The 15,834-nt window shown below is 46.0% G+C and overlaps 32 non-coding genes and 2 pseudogenes across 32 annotated transcripts; all 34 read left to right on the top strand.

Annotated features, from left to right (window-relative positions):
* Positions 1–224: 224 nt before the first annotated feature.
* On the top strand, positions 225–343 carry LOC144461297 (5S ribosomal RNA). Its single transcript, XR_013489999.1, has one exon. It is a non-coding gene; the product is annotated as a 5S ribosomal RNA (ribosomal RNA).
* A 285-nt stretch (positions 344–628) lies between these two features.
* Positions 629–747, top strand: LOC144461296 (5S ribosomal RNA). The gene has a single exon (XR_013489998.1). It is a non-coding gene; the product is annotated as a 5S ribosomal RNA (ribosomal RNA).
* Positions 748–1,012: 265 nt separating this feature from the next.
* LOC144461657 (5S ribosomal RNA) lies at positions 1,013–1,131 on the top strand. Its single transcript, XR_013490359.1, has one exon. It is a non-coding gene; the product is annotated as a 5S ribosomal RNA (ribosomal RNA).
* Positions 1,132–1,408: 277 nt separating this feature from the next.
* On the top strand, positions 1,409–1,527 carry LOC144461285 (5S ribosomal RNA). The gene has a single exon (XR_013489997.1). It is a non-coding gene; the product is annotated as a 5S ribosomal RNA (ribosomal RNA).
* Positions 1,528–1,792: 265 nt separating this feature from the next.
* LOC144461274 (5S ribosomal RNA) lies at positions 1,793–1,911 on the top strand. The gene has a single exon (XR_013489993.1). It is a non-coding gene; the product is annotated as a 5S ribosomal RNA (ribosomal RNA).
* A 285-nt stretch (positions 1,912–2,196) lies between these two features.
* On the top strand, positions 2,197–2,315 carry LOC144461264 (5S ribosomal RNA). The gene has a single exon (XR_013489983.1). It is a non-coding gene; the product is annotated as a 5S ribosomal RNA (ribosomal RNA).
* A 285-nt stretch (positions 2,316–2,600) lies between these two features.
* LOC144461295 (5S ribosomal RNA) lies at positions 2,601–2,709 on the top strand (annotated as a pseudogene).
* A 285-nt stretch (positions 2,710–2,994) lies between these two features.
* On the top strand, positions 2,995–3,113 carry LOC144461253 (5S ribosomal RNA). The gene has a single exon (XR_013489972.1). It is a non-coding gene; the product is annotated as a 5S ribosomal RNA (ribosomal RNA).
* Positions 3,114–3,390: 277 nt separating this feature from the next.
* Positions 3,391–3,509, top strand: LOC144461242 (5S ribosomal RNA). Its single transcript, XR_013489961.1, has one exon. It is a non-coding gene; the product is annotated as a 5S ribosomal RNA (ribosomal RNA).
* A 285-nt stretch (positions 3,510–3,794) lies between these two features.
* LOC144461230 (5S ribosomal RNA) lies at positions 3,795–3,913 on the top strand. The gene has a single exon (XR_013489949.1). It is a non-coding gene; the product is annotated as a 5S ribosomal RNA (ribosomal RNA).
* Positions 3,914–4,178: 265 nt separating this feature from the next.
* Positions 4,179–4,297, top strand: LOC144461219 (5S ribosomal RNA). Its single transcript, XR_013489938.1, has one exon. It is a non-coding gene; the product is annotated as a 5S ribosomal RNA (ribosomal RNA).
* A 265-nt stretch (positions 4,298–4,562) lies between these two features.
* Positions 4,563–4,681, top strand: LOC144461208 (5S ribosomal RNA). The gene has a single exon (XR_013489927.1). It is a non-coding gene; the product is annotated as a 5S ribosomal RNA (ribosomal RNA).
* A 265-nt stretch (positions 4,682–4,946) lies between these two features.
* Positions 4,947–5,065, top strand: LOC144461646 (5S ribosomal RNA). The gene has a single exon (XR_013490348.1). It is a non-coding gene; the product is annotated as a 5S ribosomal RNA (ribosomal RNA).
* A 276-nt stretch (positions 5,066–5,341) lies between these two features.
* Positions 5,342–5,460, top strand: LOC144461197 (5S ribosomal RNA). Its single transcript, XR_013489916.1, has one exon. It is a non-coding gene; the product is annotated as a 5S ribosomal RNA (ribosomal RNA).
* Positions 5,461–5,724: 264 nt separating this feature from the next.
* LOC144461635 (5S ribosomal RNA) lies at positions 5,725–5,843 on the top strand. The gene has a single exon (XR_013490337.1). It is a non-coding gene; the product is annotated as a 5S ribosomal RNA (ribosomal RNA).
* A 277-nt stretch (positions 5,844–6,120) lies between these two features.
* Positions 6,121–6,239, top strand: LOC144461186 (5S ribosomal RNA). Its single transcript, XR_013489905.1, has one exon. It is a non-coding gene; the product is annotated as a 5S ribosomal RNA (ribosomal RNA).
* A 265-nt stretch (positions 6,240–6,504) lies between these two features.
* LOC144461175 (5S ribosomal RNA) lies at positions 6,505–6,623 on the top strand. The gene has a single exon (XR_013489894.1). It is a non-coding gene; the product is annotated as a 5S ribosomal RNA (ribosomal RNA).
* Positions 6,624–6,908: 285 nt separating this feature from the next.
* LOC144460781 (5S ribosomal RNA) lies at positions 6,909–7,027 on the top strand. The gene has a single exon (XR_013489500.1). It is a non-coding gene; the product is annotated as a 5S ribosomal RNA (ribosomal RNA).
* Positions 7,028–7,304: 277 nt separating this feature from the next.
* On the top strand, positions 7,305–7,413 carry LOC144461294 (5S ribosomal RNA; annotated as a pseudogene).
* A 285-nt stretch (positions 7,414–7,698) lies between these two features.
* Positions 7,699–7,817, top strand: LOC144461164 (5S ribosomal RNA). Its single transcript, XR_013489883.1, has one exon. It is a non-coding gene; the product is annotated as a 5S ribosomal RNA (ribosomal RNA).
* Positions 7,818–8,094: 277 nt separating this feature from the next.
* On the top strand, positions 8,095–8,213 carry LOC144461153 (5S ribosomal RNA). The gene has a single exon (XR_013489872.1). It is a non-coding gene; the product is annotated as a 5S ribosomal RNA (ribosomal RNA).
* Positions 8,214–8,498: 285 nt separating this feature from the next.
* On the top strand, positions 8,499–8,617 carry LOC144461142 (5S ribosomal RNA). Its single transcript, XR_013489861.1, has one exon. It is a non-coding gene; the product is annotated as a 5S ribosomal RNA (ribosomal RNA).
* A 265-nt stretch (positions 8,618–8,882) lies between these two features.
* Positions 8,883–9,001, top strand: LOC144461131 (5S ribosomal RNA). The gene has a single exon (XR_013489850.1). It is a non-coding gene; the product is annotated as a 5S ribosomal RNA (ribosomal RNA).
* A 265-nt stretch (positions 9,002–9,266) lies between these two features.
* Positions 9,267–9,385, top strand: LOC144461624 (5S ribosomal RNA). The gene has a single exon (XR_013490326.1). It is a non-coding gene; the product is annotated as a 5S ribosomal RNA (ribosomal RNA).
* A 265-nt stretch (positions 9,386–9,650) lies between these two features.
* LOC144461613 (5S ribosomal RNA) lies at positions 9,651–9,769 on the top strand. The gene has a single exon (XR_013490315.1). It is a non-coding gene; the product is annotated as a 5S ribosomal RNA (ribosomal RNA).
* A 276-nt stretch (positions 9,770–10,045) lies between these two features.
* Positions 10,046–10,164, top strand: LOC144461119 (5S ribosomal RNA). Its single transcript, XR_013489838.1, has one exon. It is a non-coding gene; the product is annotated as a 5S ribosomal RNA (ribosomal RNA).
* Positions 10,165–10,429: 265 nt separating this feature from the next.
* Positions 10,430–10,548, top strand: LOC144461601 (5S ribosomal RNA). The gene has a single exon (XR_013490303.1). It is a non-coding gene; the product is annotated as a 5S ribosomal RNA (ribosomal RNA).
* A 276-nt stretch (positions 10,549–10,824) lies between these two features.
* LOC144461108 (5S ribosomal RNA) lies at positions 10,825–10,943 on the top strand. The gene has a single exon (XR_013489827.1). It is a non-coding gene; the product is annotated as a 5S ribosomal RNA (ribosomal RNA).
* Positions 10,944–11,208: 265 nt separating this feature from the next.
* On the top strand, positions 11,209–11,327 carry LOC144461097 (5S ribosomal RNA). Its single transcript, XR_013489816.1, has one exon. It is a non-coding gene; the product is annotated as a 5S ribosomal RNA (ribosomal RNA).
* A 285-nt stretch (positions 11,328–11,612) lies between these two features.
* Positions 11,613–11,731, top strand: LOC144460780 (5S ribosomal RNA). The gene has a single exon (XR_013489499.1). It is a non-coding gene; the product is annotated as a 5S ribosomal RNA (ribosomal RNA).
* A 277-nt stretch (positions 11,732–12,008) lies between these two features.
* On the top strand, positions 12,009–12,127 carry LOC144460779 (5S ribosomal RNA). The gene has a single exon (XR_013489498.1). It is a non-coding gene; the product is annotated as a 5S ribosomal RNA (ribosomal RNA).
* Positions 12,128–12,404: 277 nt separating this feature from the next.
* On the top strand, positions 12,405–12,523 carry LOC144461086 (5S ribosomal RNA). Its single transcript, XR_013489805.1, has one exon. It is a non-coding gene; the product is annotated as a 5S ribosomal RNA (ribosomal RNA).
* A 276-nt stretch (positions 12,524–12,799) lies between these two features.
* On the top strand, positions 12,800–12,918 carry LOC144461075 (5S ribosomal RNA). The gene has a single exon (XR_013489794.1). It is a non-coding gene; the product is annotated as a 5S ribosomal RNA (ribosomal RNA).
* A 278-nt stretch (positions 12,919–13,196) lies between these two features.
* LOC144461063 (5S ribosomal RNA) lies at positions 13,197–13,315 on the top strand. The gene has a single exon (XR_013489782.1). It is a non-coding gene; the product is annotated as a 5S ribosomal RNA (ribosomal RNA).
* Positions 13,316–15,834: the final 2,519 nt, after the last annotated feature.

Below are 15,834 nucleotides of genomic sequence, written 5' to 3'. Positions count from 1 at the left end.
TTTACTGGAGCCAGCTCCTTGGAAAACAGCACCAGTGGACAAACTCTCTTTTTTTTTTTGTTTTAATTTGTCAGTGAGTATATGTGCATTAACTGAAAACTAAATGGCGTGTGGGTCTTGTCATGGCGCTTGTTGAGTGCAGTAAAATGACAGATTACCATTTGCCATCCACCCTTGCTGATGTTTTACCATCTATAAATGGCGTGCGTGCATGCTCTTCCATGGCTTACGGCCATACCACCCTGAATACGCCCGATCTCGTCCGATCTCGGAAGCTAAGCAGGGTCGGGCCGGGTCAGTACTTGGATGGGAGACCGCCTGGGAATACCCGGTGCTGTAAGCTTTTTATTCTCACCTTTCATCAGCAGAGGGCGCTGCTCCTCCTTTACTGGAGCCAGCTCCTTGGAAAACAGCACCAGTGGACAAACTCTCCTTTTTTTCCCTTTTTTTTCCTTTTTTGTTTTTTTTAATTTCTCAATGAGTATATGTGCATTAACTCAAAACTAAATGGCGTGTGGGTCTTGTCATGGTGCTTGTTGAGTGCAGGAAAATGACAGATTACCATTTGCCATCCACCCTTGCTGATGTTTTACCATCTATAAATGGCGTGCGTGCATGCTCTTCCATGGCTTACGGCCATACCACCCTGAATACGCCCGATCTCGTCCGATCTCGGAAGCTAAGCAGGGTCGGGCCGGGTCAGTACTTGGATGGGAGACCGCCTGGGAATACCCGGTGCTGTAAGCTTTTTATTCTCACCTTTCATCAGCAGAGGGCGCTGCTCCTCCTTTACTGGAGCCAGCTCCTTGGAAAACAGCACCAGTGGACAAACTCTCTTTTTTTTTTTTTTTTAATTTGTCAGTGAGTATATGTGCATTAACTGAAAAGTAAATGGCGTGTGGGTCTTGTCATGGCGCTTGTTGAGTGCAGGAAAATGACAGATTACCATTTGCCATCCACCCTTGCTGATGTTTTACCATCTATAAATGGCGTGCGTGCATGCTCTTCCATGGCTTACGGCCATACCACCCTGAATACGCCCGATCTCGTCCGATCTCGGAAGCTAAGCAGGGTCGGGCCGGGTCAGTACTTGGATGGGAGACCGCCTGGGAATACCTGGTGCTGTAAGCTTTTTATTCTCACCTTTCATCAGCAGAGGGCGCTGCTCCTCCTTTACTGGAGCCAGCTCCTTGGAAAACAGCACCAGTGGACAAACTCTCCTTTTTTTCCCTTTTTTTTTTTTTTTTTAATTTGTCAGTGAGTATATGTGCATTAACTCAAAACTAAATGGCGTGTGGGTCTTGTCATGGCGCTTGTTGAGTGCAGGAAAATGACAGATTACCATTTGCCATCCACCCTTGCTGATGTTTTACCATCTATAAATGGCGTGCGTGCATGCTCTTCCATGGCTTACGGCCATACCACCCTGAATACGCCCGATCTCGTCCGATCTCGGAAGCTAAGCAGGGTCGGGCCGGGTCAGTACTTGGATGGGAGACCGCCTGGGAATACCCGGTGCTGTAAGCTTTTTATTCTCACCTTTCATCAGCAGAGGGCGCTGCTCCTCCTTTACTGGAGCCAGCTCCTTGGAAAACAGCACCAGTGGACAAACTCTCTTTTTTTTTTTTTTTTAATTTGTCAGTGAGTATATGTGCATTAACTGAAAAGTAAATGGCGTGTGGGTCTTGTCATGGTGCTTGTTGAGTGCAGGAAAATGACAGATTACCATTTGCCATCCACCCTTGCTGATGTTTTACCATCTATAAATGGCGTGCGTGCATGCTCTTCCATGGCTTACGGCCATACCACCCTGAATACGCCCGATCTCGTCCGATCTCGGAAGCTAAGCAGGGTCGGGCCGGGTCAGTACTTGGATGGGAGACCGCCTGGGAATACCCGGTGCTGTAAGCTTTTTATTCTCACCTTTCATCAGCAGAGGGCGCTGCTCCTCCTTTACTGGAGCCAGCTCCTTGGAAAACAGCACCAGTGGACAAACTCTCCTTTTTTTCCCTTTTTTTTCCTTTTTTGTTTTTTTTAATTTCTCAATGAGTATATGTGCATTAACTCAAAACTAAATGGCGTGTGGGTCTTGTCATGGCGCTTGTTGAGTGCAGGAAAATGACAGATTACCATTTGCCATCCACCCTTGCTGATGTTTTACCATCTATAAATGGCGTGCGTGCATGCTCTTCCATGGCTTACGGCCATACCACCCTGAATACGCCCGATCTCGTCCGATCTCGGAAGCTAAGCAGGGTCGGGCCGGGTCAGTACTTGGATGGGAGACCGCCTGGGAATACCCGGTGCTGTAAGCTTTTTATTCTCACCTTTCATCAGCAGAGGGCGCTGCTCCTCCTTTACTGGAGCCAGCTCCTTGGAAAACAGCACCAGTGGACAAACTCTCCTTTTTTTCCCTTTTTTTTCCTTTTTTGTTTTTTTTAATTTCTCAATGAGTATATGTGCATTAACTCAAAACTAAATGGCGTGTGGGTCTTGTCATGGTGCTTGTTGAGTGCAGGAAAATGACAGATTACCATTTGCCATCCACCCTTGCTGATGTTTTACCATCTATAAATGGCGTGCGTGCATGCTCTTCCATTGCTTACGGCCATACCACCCTGAATACGTCCAATCTCGGAAGCTAAGCAGGGTCGGGCCGGGTCAGTACTTGCATGGGAGACCGCCTGGGAATACCCGGTGCTGTAAGCTTTTTATTCTCACCTTTCATCAGCAGAGGGCGCTGCTCCTCCTTTACTGGAGCCAGCTCCTTGGAAAACAGCACCAGTGGACAAACTCTCCTTTTTTTCCCTTTTTTTTCCTTTTTTGTTTTTTTTAATTTCTCAATGAGTATATGTGCATTAACTCAAAACTAAATGGCGTGTGGGTCTTGTCATGGCGCTTGTTGAGTGCAGGAAAATGACAGATTACCATTTGCCATCCACCCTTGCTGATGTTTTACCATCTATAAATGGCGTGCGTGCATGCTCTTCCATGGCTTACGGCCATACCACCCTGAATACGCCCGATCTCGTCCGATCTCGGAAGCTAAGCAGGGTCGGGCCGGGTCAGTACTTGGATGGGAGACCGCCTGGGAATACCCGGTGCTGTAAGCTTTTTATTCTCACCTTTCATCAGCAGAGGGCGCTGCTCCTCCTTTACTGGAGCCAGCTCCTTGGAAAACAGCACCAGTGGACAAACTCTCTTTTTTTTTTTCTTTTTTTTTTTTTTTTAATTTGTCAGTGAGTATATGTGCATTAACTGAAAAATAAATGGCGTGTGGGTCTTGTCATGGTGCTTGTTGAGTGCAGGAAAATGACAGATTACCATTTGCCATCCACCCTTGCTGATGTTTTACCATCTATAAATGGCGTGCGTGCATGCTCTTCCATGGCTTACGGCCATACCACCCTGAATACGCCCGATCTCGTCCGATCTCGGAAGCTAAGCAGGGTCGGGCCGGGTCAGTACTTGGATGGGAGACCGCCTGGGAATACCCGGTGCTGTAAGCTTTTTATTCTCACCTTTCATCAGCAGAGGGCGCTGCTCCTCCTTTACTGGAGCCAGCTCCTTGGAAAACAGCACCAGTGGACAAACTCTCCTTTTTTTCCCTTTTTTTTCCTTTTTTGTTTTTTTTAATTTCTCAATGAGTATATGTGCATTAACTCAAAACTAAATGGCGTGTGGGTCTTGTCATGGTGCTTGTTGAGTGCAGGAAAATGACAGATTACCATTTGCCATCCACCCTTGCTGATGTTTTACCATCTATAAATGGCGTGCGTGCATGCTCTTCCATGGCTTACGGCCATACCACCCTGAATACGCCCGATCTCGTCCGATCTCGGAAGCTAAGCAGGGTCGGGCCGGGTCAGTACTTGGATGGGAGACCGCCTGGGAATACCCGGTGCTGTAAGCTTTTTATTCTCACCTTTCATCAGCAGAGGGCGCTGCTCCTCCTTTACTGGAGCCAGCTCCTTGGAAAACAGCACCAGTGGACAAACTCTCTTTTTTTTTTTGTTTTAATTTGTCAGTGAGTATATGTGCATTAACTGAAAACTAAATGGCGTGTGGGTCTTGTCATGGCGCTTGTTGAGTGCAGTAAAATGACAGATTACCATTTGCCATCCACCCTTGCTGATGTTTTACCATCTATAAATGGCGTGCGTGCATGCTCTTCCATGGCTTACGGCCATACCACCCTGAATACGCCCGATCTCGTCCGATCTCGGAAGCTAAGCAGGGTCGGGCCGGGTCAGTACTTGGATGGGAGACCGCCTGGGAATACCCGGTGCTGTAAGCTTTTTATTCTCACCTTTCATCAGCAGAGGGCGCTGCTCCTCCTTTACTGGAGCCAGCTCCTTGGAAAACAGCACCAGTGGACAAACTCTCTTTTTTTTTTTTTTTTAATTTGTCAGTGAGTATATGTGCATTAACTCAAAACTAAATGGCGTGTGGGTCTTGTCATGGCGCTTGTTGAGTGCAGGAAAATGACAGATTACCATTTGCCATCCACCCTTGCTGATGTTTTACCATCTATAAATGGCGTGCGTGCATGCTCTTCCATGGCTTACGGCCATACCACCCTGAATACGCCCGATCTCGTCCGATCTCGGAAGCTAAGCAGGGTCGGGCCGGGTCAGTACTTGGATGGGAGACCGCCTGGGAATACCCGGTGCTGTAAGCTTTTTATTCTCACCTTTCATCAGCAGAGGGCGCTGCTCCTCCTTTACTGGAGCCAGCTCCTTGGAAAACAGCACCAGTGGACAAACTCTCTTTTTTTTTTTTTTTTAATTTGTCAGTGAGTATATGTGCATTAACTGAAAAGTAAATGGCGTGTGGGTCTTGTCATGGCGCTTGTTGAGTGCAGGAAAATGACAGATTACCATTTGCCATCCACCCTTGCTGATGTTTTACCATCTATAAATGGCGTGCGTGCATGCTCTTCCATGGCTTACGGCCATACCACCCTGAATACGCCCGATCTCGTCCGATCTCGGAAGCTAAGCAGGGTCGGGCCGGGTCAGTACTTGGATGGGAGACCGCCTGGGAATACCTGGTGCTGTAAGCTTTTTATTCTCACCTTTCATCAGCAGAGGGCGCTGCTCCTCCTTTACTGGAGCCAGCTCCTTGGAAAACAGCACCAGTGGACAAACTCTCCTTTTTTTCCCTTTTTTTTTTTTTTTTAATTTGTCAGTGAGTATATGTGCATTAACTCAAAACTAAATGGCGTGTGGGTCTTGTCATGGCGCTTGTTGAGTGCAGGAAAATGACAGATTACCATTTGCCATCCACCCTTGCTGATGTTTTACCATCTATAAATGGCGTGCGTGCATGCTCTTCCATGGCTTACGGCCATACCACCCTGAATACGCCCGATCTCGTCCGATCTCGGAAGCTAAGCAGGGTCGGGCCGGGTCAGTACTTGGATGGGAGACCGCCTGGGAATACCCGGTGCTGTAAGCTTTTTATTCTCACCTTTCATCAGCAGAGGGCGCTGCTCCTCCTTTACTGGAGCCAGCTCCTTGGAAAACAGCACCAGTGGACAAACTCTCTTTTTTTTTTTTTTTAATTTGTCAGTGAGTATATGTGCATTAACTGAAAAGTAAATGGCGTGTGGGTCTTGTCATGGCGCTTGTTGAGTGCAGGAAAATGACAGATTACCATTTGCCATCCACCCTTGCTGATGTTTTACCATCTATAAATGGCGTGCGTGCATGCTCTTCCATGGCTTACGGCCATACCACCCTGAATACGCCCGATCTCGTCCGATCTCGGAAGCTAAGCAGGGTCGGGCCGGGTCAGTACTTGGATGGGAGACCGCCTGGGAATACCTGGTGCTGTAAGCTTTTTATTCTCACCTTTCATCAGCAGAGGGCGCTGCTCCTCCTTTACTGGAGCCAGCTCCTTGGAAAACAGCACCAGTGGACAAACTCTCCTTTTTTTCCCTTTTTTTTTTTTTTTTTAATTTGTCAGTGAGTATATGTGCATTAACTCAAAACTAAATGGCGTGTGGGTCTTGTCATGGCGCTTGTTGAGTGCAGGAAAATGACAGATTACCATTTGCCATCCACCCTTGCTGATGTTTTACCATCTATAAATGGCGTGCGTGCATGCTCTTCCATGGCTTACGGCCATACCACCCTGAATACGCCCGATCTCGTCCGATCTCGGAAGCTAAGCAGGGTCGGGCCGGGTCAGTACTTGGATGGGAGACCGCCTGGGAATACCCGGTGCTGTAAGCTTTTTATTCTCACCTTTCATCAGCAGAGGGCGCTGCTCCTCCTTTACTGGAGCCAGCTCCTTGGAAAACAGCACCAGTGGACAAACTCTCTTTTTTTTTTTTTTTTAATTTGTCAGTGAGTATATGTGCATTAACTGAAAAGTAAATGGCGTGTGGGTCTTGTCATGGTGCTTGTTGAGTGCAGGAAAATGACAGATTACCATTTGCCATCCACCCTTGCTGATGTTTTACCATCTATAAATGGCGTGCGTGCATGCTCTTCCATGGCTTACGGCCATACCACCCTGAATACGCCCGATCTCGTCCGATCTCGGAAGCTAAGCAGGGTCGGGCCGGGTCAGTACTTGGATGGGAGACCGCCTGGGAATACCCGGTGCTGTAAGCTTTTTATTCTCACCTTTCATCAGCAGAGGGCGCTGCTCCTCCTTTACTGGAGCCAGCTCCTTGGAAAACAGCACCAGTGGACAAACTCTCCTTTTTTTCCCTTTTTTTTCCTTTTTTGTTTTTTTTAATTTCTCAATGAGTATATGTGCATTAACTCAAAACTAAATGGCGTGTGGGTCTTGTCATGGTGCTTGTTGAGTGCAGGAAAATGACAGATTACCATTTGCCATCCACCCTTGCTGATGTTTTACCATCTATAAATGGCGTGCGTGCATGCTCTTCCATGGCTTACGGCCATACCACCCTGAATACGCCCGATCTCGTCCGATCTCGGAAGCTAAGCAGGGTCGGGCCGGGTCAGTACTTGCATGGGAGACCGCCTGGGAATACCCGGTGCTGTAAGCTTTTTATTCTCACCTTTCATCAGCAGAGGGCGCTGCTCCTCCTTTACTGGAGCCAGCTCCTTGGAAAACAGCACCAGTGGACAAACTCTCCTTTTTTTCCCTTTTTTTTTTTTTTTTTAATTTGTCAGTGAGTATATGTGCATTAACTCAAAACTAAATGGCATGTGGGTCTTGTCATGGTGCTTGTTGAGTGCAGGAAAATGACAGATTACCATTTGCCATCCACCCTTGCTGATGTTTTACCATCTATAAATGGCGTGCGTGCATGCTCTTCCATGGCTTACGGCCATACCACCCTGAATACGTCCAATCTCGGAAGCTAAGCAGGGTCGGGCCGGGTCAGTACTTGCATGGGAGACCGCCTGGGAATACCCGGTGCTGTAAGCTTTTTATTCTCACCTTTCATCAGCAGAGGGCGCTGCTCCTCCTTTACTGGAGCCAGCTCCTTGGAAAACAGCACCAGTGGACAAACTCTCCTTTTTTTCCCTTTTTTTTCCTTTTTTGTTTTTTTTAATTTCTCAATGAGTATATGTGCATTAACTCAAAACTAAATGGCGTGTGGGTCTTGTCATGGCGCTTGTTGAGTGCAGGAAAATGACAGATTACCATTTGCCATCCACCCTTGCTGATGTTTTACCATCTATAAATGGCGTGCGTGCATGCTCTTCCATGGCTTACGGCCATACCACCCTGAATACGCCCGATCTCGTCCGATCTCGGAAGCTAAGCAGGGTCGGGCCGGGTCAGTACTTGGATGGGAGACCGCCTGGGAATACCCGGTGCTGTAAGCTTTTTATTCTCACCTTTCATCAGCAGAGGGCGCTGCTCCTCCTTTACTGGAGCCAGCTCCTTGGAAAACAGCACCAGTGGACAAACTCTCTTTTTTTTTTTCTTTTTTTTTTTTTTTTAATTTGTCAGTGAGTATATGTGCATTAACTGAAAAATAAATGGCGTGTGGGTCTTGTCATGGTGCTTGTTGAGTGCAGGAAAATGACAGATTACCATTTGCCATCCACCCTTGCTGATGTTTTACCATCTATAAATGGCGTGCGTGCATGCTCTTCCATGGCTTACGGCCATACCACCCTGAATACGCCCGATCTCGTCCGATCTCGGAAGCTAAGCAGGGTCGGGCCGGGTCAGTACTTGGATGGGAGACCGCCTGGGAATACCCGGTGCTGTAAGCTTTTTATTCTCACCTTTCATCAGCAGAGGGCGCTGCTCCTCCTTTACTGGAGCCAGCTCCTTGGAAAACAGCACCAGTGGACAAACTCTCCTTTTTTTCCCTTTTTTTTCCTTTTTTGTTTTTTTTAATTTCTCAATGAGTATATGTGCATTAACTCAAAACTAAATGGCGTGTGGGTCTTGTCATGGTGCTTGTTGAGTGCAGGAAAATGACAGATTACCATTTGCCATCCACCCTTGCTGATGTTTTACCATCTATAAATGGCGTGCGTGCATGCTCTTCCATGGCTTACGGCCATACCACCCTGAATACGCCCGATCTCGTCCGATCTCGGAAGCTAAGCAGGGTCGGGCCGGGTCAGTACTTGGATGGGAGACCGCCTGGGAATACCCGGTGCTGTAAGCTTTTTATTCTCACCTTTCATCAGCAGAGGGCGCTGCTCCTCCTTTACTGGAGCCAGCTCCTTGGAAAACAGCACCAGTGGACAAACTCTCTTTTTTTTTTTGTTTTAATTTGTCAGTGAGTATATGTGCATTAACTGAAAACTAAATGGCGTGTGGGTCTTGTCATGGCGCTTGTTGAGTGCAGTAAAATGACAGATTACCATTTGCCATCCACCCTTGCTGATGTTTTACCATCTATAAATGGCGTGCGTGCATGCTCTTCCATGGCTTACGGCCATACCACCCTGAATACGCCCGATCTCGTCCGATCTCGGAAGCTAAGCAGGGTCGGGCCGGGTCAGTACTTGGATGGGAGACCGCCTGGGAATACCCGGTGCTGTAAGCTTTTTATTCTCACCTTTCATCAGCAGAGGGCGCTGCTCCTCCTTTACTGGAGCCAGCTCCTTGGAAAACAGCACCAGTGGACAAACTCTCTTTTTTTTTTTTTTTTAATTTGTCAGTGAGTATATGTGCATTAACTCAAAACTAAATGGCGTGTGGGTCTTGTCATGGCGCTTGTTGAGTGCAGGAAAATGACAGATTACCATTTGCCATCCACCCTTGCTGATGTTTTACCATCTATAAATGGCGTGCGTGCATGCTCTTCCATGGCTTACGGCCATACCACCCTGAATACGCCCGATCTCGTCCGATCTCGGAAGCTAAGCAGGGTCGGGCCGGGTCAGTACTTGGATGGGAGACCGCCTGGGAATACCTGGTGCTGTAAGCTTTTTATTCTCACCTTTCATCAGCAGAGGGCGCTGCTCCTCCTTTACTGGAGCCAGCTCCTTGGAAAACAGCACCAGTGGACAAACTCTCTTTTTTTTTTTTTTTTAATTTGTCAGTGAGTATATGTGCATTAACTGAAAAGTAAATGGCGTGTGGGTCTTGTCATGGCGCTTGTTGAGTGCAGGAAAATGACAGATTACCATTTGCCATCCACCCTTGCTGATGTTTTACCATCTATAAATGGCGTGCGTGCATGCTCTTCCATGGCTTACGGCCATACCACCCTGAATACGCCCGATCTCGTCCGATCTCGGAAGCTAAGCAGGGTCGGGCCGGGTCAGTACTTGGATGGGAGACCGCCTGGGAATACCTGGTGCTGTAAGCTTTTTATTCTCACCTTTCATCAGCAGAGGGCGCTGCTCCTCCTTTACTGGAGCCAGCTCCTTGGAAAACAGCACCAGTGGACAAACTCTCCTTTTTTTCCCTTTTTTTTTTTTTTTTAATTTGTCAGTGAGTATATGTGCATTAACTCAAAACTAAATGGCGTGTGGGTCTTGTCATGGCGCTTGTTGAGTGCAGGAAAATGACAGATTACCATTTGCCATCCACCCTTGCTGATGTTTTACCATCTATAAATGGCGTGCGTGCATGCTCTTCCATGGCTTACGGCCATACCACCCTGAATACGCCCGATCTCGTCCGATCTCGGAAGCTAAGCAGGGTCGGGCCGGGTCAGTACTTGGATGGGAGACCGCCTGGGAATACCCGGTGCTGTAAGCTTTTTATTCTCACCTTTCATCAGCAGAGGGCGCTGCTCCTCCTTTACTGGAGCCAGCTCCTTGGAAAACAGCACCAGTGGACAAACTCTCTTTTTTTTTTTTTTTTAATTTGTCAGTGAGTATATGTGCATTAACTGAAAAGTAAATGGCGTGTGGGTCTTGTCATGGCGCTTGTTGAGTGCAGGAAAATGACAGATTACCATTTGCCATCCACCCTTGCTGATGTTTTACCATCTATAAATGGCGTGCGTGCATGCTCTTCCATGGCTTACGGCCATACCACCCTGAATACGCCCGATCTCGTCCGATCTCGGAAGCTAAGCAGGGTCGGGCCGGGTCAGTACTTGGATGGGAGACCGCCTGGGAATACCTGGTGCTGTAAGCTTTTTATTCTCACCTTTCATCAGCAGAGGGCGCTGCTCCTCCTTTACTGGAGCCAGCTCCTTGGAAAACAGCACCAGTGGACAAACTCTCCTTTTTTTCCCTTTTTTTTTTTTTTTTAATTTGTCAGTGAGTATATGTGCATTAACTCAAAACTAAATGGCGTGTGGGTCTTGTCATGGCGCTTGTTGAGTGCAGGAAAATGACAGATTACCATTTGCCATCCACCCTTGCTGATGTTTTACCATCTATAAATGGCGTGCGTGCATGCTCTTCCATGGCTTACGGCCATACCACCCTGAATACGCCCGATCTCGTCCGATCTCGGAAGCTAAGCAGGGTCGGGCCGGGTCAGTACTTGGATGGGAGACCGCCTGGGAATACCCGGTGCTGTAAGCTTTTTATTCTCACCTTTCATCAGCAGAGGGCGCTGCTCCTCCTTTACTGGAGCCAGCTCCTTGGAAAACAGCACCAGTGGACAAACTCTCTTTTTTTTTTTTTTTTAATTTGTCAGTGAGTATATGTGCATTAACTGAAAAGTAAATGGCGTGTGGGTCTTGTCATGGTGCTTGTTGAGTGCAGGAAAATGACAGATTACCATTTGCCATCCACCCTTGCTGATGTTTTACCATCTATAAATGGCGTGCGTGCATGCTCTTCCATGGCTTACGGCCATACCACCCTGAATACGCCCGATCTCGTCCGATCTCGGAAGCTAAGCAGGGTCGGGCCGGGTCAGTACTTGGATGGGAGACCGCCTGGGAATACCCGGTGCTGTAAGCTTTTTATTCTCACCTTTCATCAGCAGAGGGCGCTGCTCCTCCTTTACTGGAGCCAGCTCCTTGGAAAACAGCACCAGTGGACAAACTCTCCTTTTTTTCCCTTTTTTTTCCTTTTTTGTTTTTTTTAATTTCTCAATGAGTATATGTGCATTAACTCAAAACTAAATGGCGTGTGGGTCTTGTCATGGTGCTTGTTGAGTGCAGGAAAATGACAGATTACCATTTGCCATCCACCCTTGCTGATGTTTTACCATCTATAAATGGCGTGCGTGCATGCTCTTCCATGGCTTACGGCCATACCACCCTGAATACGCCCGATCTCGTCCGATCTCGGAAGCTAAGCAGGGTCGGGCCGGGTCAGTACTTGCATGGGAGACCGCCTGGGAATACCCGGTGCTGTAAGCTTTTTATTCTCACCTTTCATCAGCAGAGGGCGCTGCTCCTCCTTTACTGGAGCCAGCTCCTTGGAAAACAGCACCAGTGGACAAACTCTCCTTTTTTTCCCTTTTTTTTTTTTTTTTTAATTTGTCAGTGAGTATATGTGCATTAACTCAAAACTAAATGGCATGTGGGTCTTGTCATGGTGCTTGTTGAGTGCAGGAAAATGACAGATTACCATTTGCCATCCACCCTTGCTGATGTTTTACCATCTATAAATGGCGTGCGTGCATGCTCTTCCATGGCTTACGGCCATACCACCCTGAATACGCCCGATCTCGTCCGATCTCGGAAGCTAAGCAGGGTCGGGCCGGGTCAGTACTTGCATGGGAGACCGCCTGGGAATACCCGGTGCTGTAAGCTTTTTATTCTCACCTTTCATCAGCAGAGGGCGCTGCTCCTCCTTTACTGGAGCCAGCTCCTTGGAAAACAGCACCAGTGGACAAACTCTCTTTTTTTTTTTCTTTTTTTTTTTTTTTTAATTTGTCAGTGAGTATATGTGCATTAACTGAAAAATAAATGGCGTGTGGGTCTTGTCATGGCGCTTGTTGAGTGCAGGAAAATGACAGATTACCATTTGCCATCCACCCTTGCTGATGTTTTACCATCTATAAATGGCGTGCGTGCATGCTCTTCCATGGCTTACGGCCATACCACCCTGAATACGCCCGATCTCGTCCGATCTCGGAAGCTAAGCAGGGTCGGGCCGGGTCAGTACTTGGATGGGAGACCGCCTGGGAATACCCGGTGCTGTAAGCTTTTTATTCTCACCTTTCATCAGCAGAGGGCGCTGCTCCTCCTTTACTGGAGCCAGCTCCTTGGAAAACAGCACCAGTGGACAAACTCTCTTTTTTTTTTTCTTTTTTTTCTTTTTTAATTTGTCAGTGAGTATATGTGCATTAACTGAAAAATAAATGGCGTGTGGGTCTTGTCATGGCGCTTGTTGAGTGCAGGAAAATGACAGATTGACATTTGCCATCCACCCTTGCTGATGTTTTACCATCTATAAATGGCGTGCGTGCATGCTCTTCCATGGCTTACGGCCATACCACCCTGAATACGCCCGATCTCGTCCGATCTCGGAAGCTAAGCAGGGTCGGGCCGGGTCAGTACTTGGATGGGAGACCGCCTGGGAATACCCGGTGCTGTAAGCTTTTTATTCTCACCTTTCATCAGCAGAGGGCGCTGCTCCTCCTTTACTGGAGCCAGCTCCTTGGAAAACAGCACCAGTGGACAAACTCTCTTTTTTTTTTTTCTTTTTTTTTTTTTTTTAATTTGTCAGTGAGTATATGTGCATTAACTGAAAAATAAATGGCGTGTGGGTCTTGTCATGGTGCTTGTTGAGTGCAGGAAAATGACAGATTACCATTTGCCATCCACCCTTGCTGATGTTTTACCATCTATAAATGGCGTGCGTGCATGCTTTTCCATGGCTTACGGCCATACCACCCTGAATACGCCCGATCTCGTCCGATCTCGGAAGCTAAGCAGGGTCGGGCCGGGTCAGTACTTGGATGGGAGACCGCCTGGGAATACCCGGTGCTGTAAGCTTTTTATTCTCACCTTTCATCAGCAGAGGGCGCTGCTCCTCCTTTACTGGAGCCAGCTCCTTGGAAAACAGCACCAGTGGACAAACTCTCCTTTTTTTCCCTTTTTTTTCCTTTTTTGTTTTTTTTAATTTCTCAATGAGTATATGTGCATTAACTCAAAACTAAATGGCGTGTGGGTCTTGTCATGGCGCTTGTTGTTGTCCATGCTTTTTCTTTGTCGGTGTGACTGTGGGGCTCTGCATTGTGATTGTGCTTTATGTTTTACCATTTTCAGCCGTGGCATTTACCATGCTTTTTATACAGAACAAGAAGACAAAATCGAAATCTGGGCAGCTGGAATTTGACATTTTTTTAAAGAGAACAGAAAGCATAGGTGCATAATCAGCACCTCCAAAATACTTAAATGGTCTATCTTTTATTTTGAAAGAGGAGATGGGATTCGAAATAAAGGTCTTCACATCATTTGTAAATAAGAGCAACTTCTGTTGCAATTGCAAATGTGTTTTCAATTAAAATTGTCAGAAGAACAACAAGGTAATAGCAAACATTCTGCATCAAAGCATTTATTTCCTCATCATTTTGATCAACAGCAAAGGCAAATTAAGAAAACACCCCACCATCTTACATTTAAAGTATCCTTATTGGGGCACAGTTCAGTTGCTTACATTGCAGAGCTTTAGTCATACGCCCCATAAAGAACTTAATCTTGATAACAGCTTTAAGTCTCTGCACTTTTAGTGAGTCCTGGCATCGAATTACCCTTAACTGCATGTAACGCTGGTAATTTAAACCCACCAGAATTCATACTATTCACTTGTGCCATTTCTTTCATTGAAAGCAAATACTTATGTGTTAGGTTCAGGCTGGATCTGTGTCTCAGTTTCTGAGTGTCAGACTGTGGAGGTTCAGTCTGGTGAAGAAGTCACACTGCTGTGCTCAAACTTTTTCCAGTTCTCCAGATTATCTGGTTCAGAGTGGTCAGGAGGAGATCCCAGTCCCACTGTGTCTCTTTCATGTTCAAGCCTTTTGAGCATAAATTCTGTGATGGATTTCAAAATGGAAAAAATGAGCTGCAACATCTTCACAGTTTTTCTGAAAAAAAAAAACGAAGCAAATTCATCTGACCCTGGGCTGTATTTCTGTGGATATTACATAAGCAAAAACACAGTTATTATCAATGCAACATATTTAGAGGTTCAAGGTAAGACTGTTGTAACATTTGGTCTGTCTTTTAATTGATTTGGCTTTTTGATGGAATACTTTCAATGTAACATTTAATTTTGAGGAAATTCATTATGTGGACCTAAGTATAGATTTTAGGTCCATGCAGTAGATTTTTGTCCATTTAAATATTAATCAGATCTCAACAACTTTTGGTAAAATGCTTTCTTGTGTGTTTGATGGAATAATAAAGCTGACAAGTGTGTCCTGGGCGGTTTGATTGTTTTCCTCATGTCTGGCTGTTAAAATCATAAAGTTTCATAAAGGTAATTGTACTTTGTTTTATTCTATTTTCACATCCATTTTTTACACAACTTCCTATTTAAGCCAGTGCAATAGGATAATCCCAGACTTTAGTTTATAGACACTGATATTGAATTATTGAACTGACATTTGTCTCTGTCTTATATGTATGTCAAAATGAAGAACACAATCCACAAAACCACAATGTAGGCTATGATGATGACCTATTCAGCACTCCGTTTTCACCCATACACAAACAGAACCCGCAGACCTACATCAGAGAGAGAGCTCGACACAAATATCATGTATGCTGCCACCAGATAGACTCGGGAAACCTGGAACTGCAGCTCTGAGCAGATAAGATGGTTATTCATATTCTCAGGAATGGGTGTTTCTAACTGGTATGTTGGAGGAGTTAGGCCTAATTATTATATCTGTTGCCACCACTTTGTTCAAAATTCAAATTTTGTTATCAAGATACAAAATTGATGCCAAATTTGCAATCTTTTGGTTGTGCTGAGTTTTAATGTGTATCTGTTTGTATCCTTCTGTCTGTTGATGAATGTTCTGATTCCCTTAGGCTGAGTTTTAGATGGAGGCCTGCAGCAGTGGAAGGGTGAAATCAACATTCTCTGACAGGAAGCAGTGTGGTCACAGCACAACTGACATGCTTGCATGCAGAAGTGAGCATGCCTATGTATTGGTGCTCTGCTTTTTATTTTCCACTGTGGTGATAGTAACAGCTAAATTGGAAGTTTCAATTACAGAATCCATAAGCTCTTTGCATCTTATAACCACAAAAATATATTGTATATTCATTCTTTTAAAGTACTTCATACTCTACACAGTGGCATGTTTCCTACAGCATATGGCGACCAAACCACACAACTCTTAATCAGCACTTTTTAAACTTCATGTAATCCAGCACGTGGGCTGCTTGATAGACTTCTGTGGTACGCTTAATAATGCAAGATTAAATTCTTTTATAAAGCTACAAGAAAGTTTAGTGTTGTGATCATGTTCACTGTATTTAAAATCTCTTAAATGGAGACAAAA

The sequence above is a fragment of the Epinephelus lanceolatus genome, chromosome 22 (genome assembly GCF_041903045.1).
Source record: "Epinephelus lanceolatus isolate andai-2023 chromosome 22, ASM4190304v1, whole genome shotgun sequence".
In the NCBI taxonomy this organism is placed as follows: domain Eukaryota; kingdom Metazoa; phylum Chordata; class Actinopteri; order Perciformes; family Serranidae; genus Epinephelus; species Epinephelus lanceolatus.
Note: the sequence above shows the minus strand (reverse complement) of the source record. Positions and strands in the feature narration are given on the sequence as shown.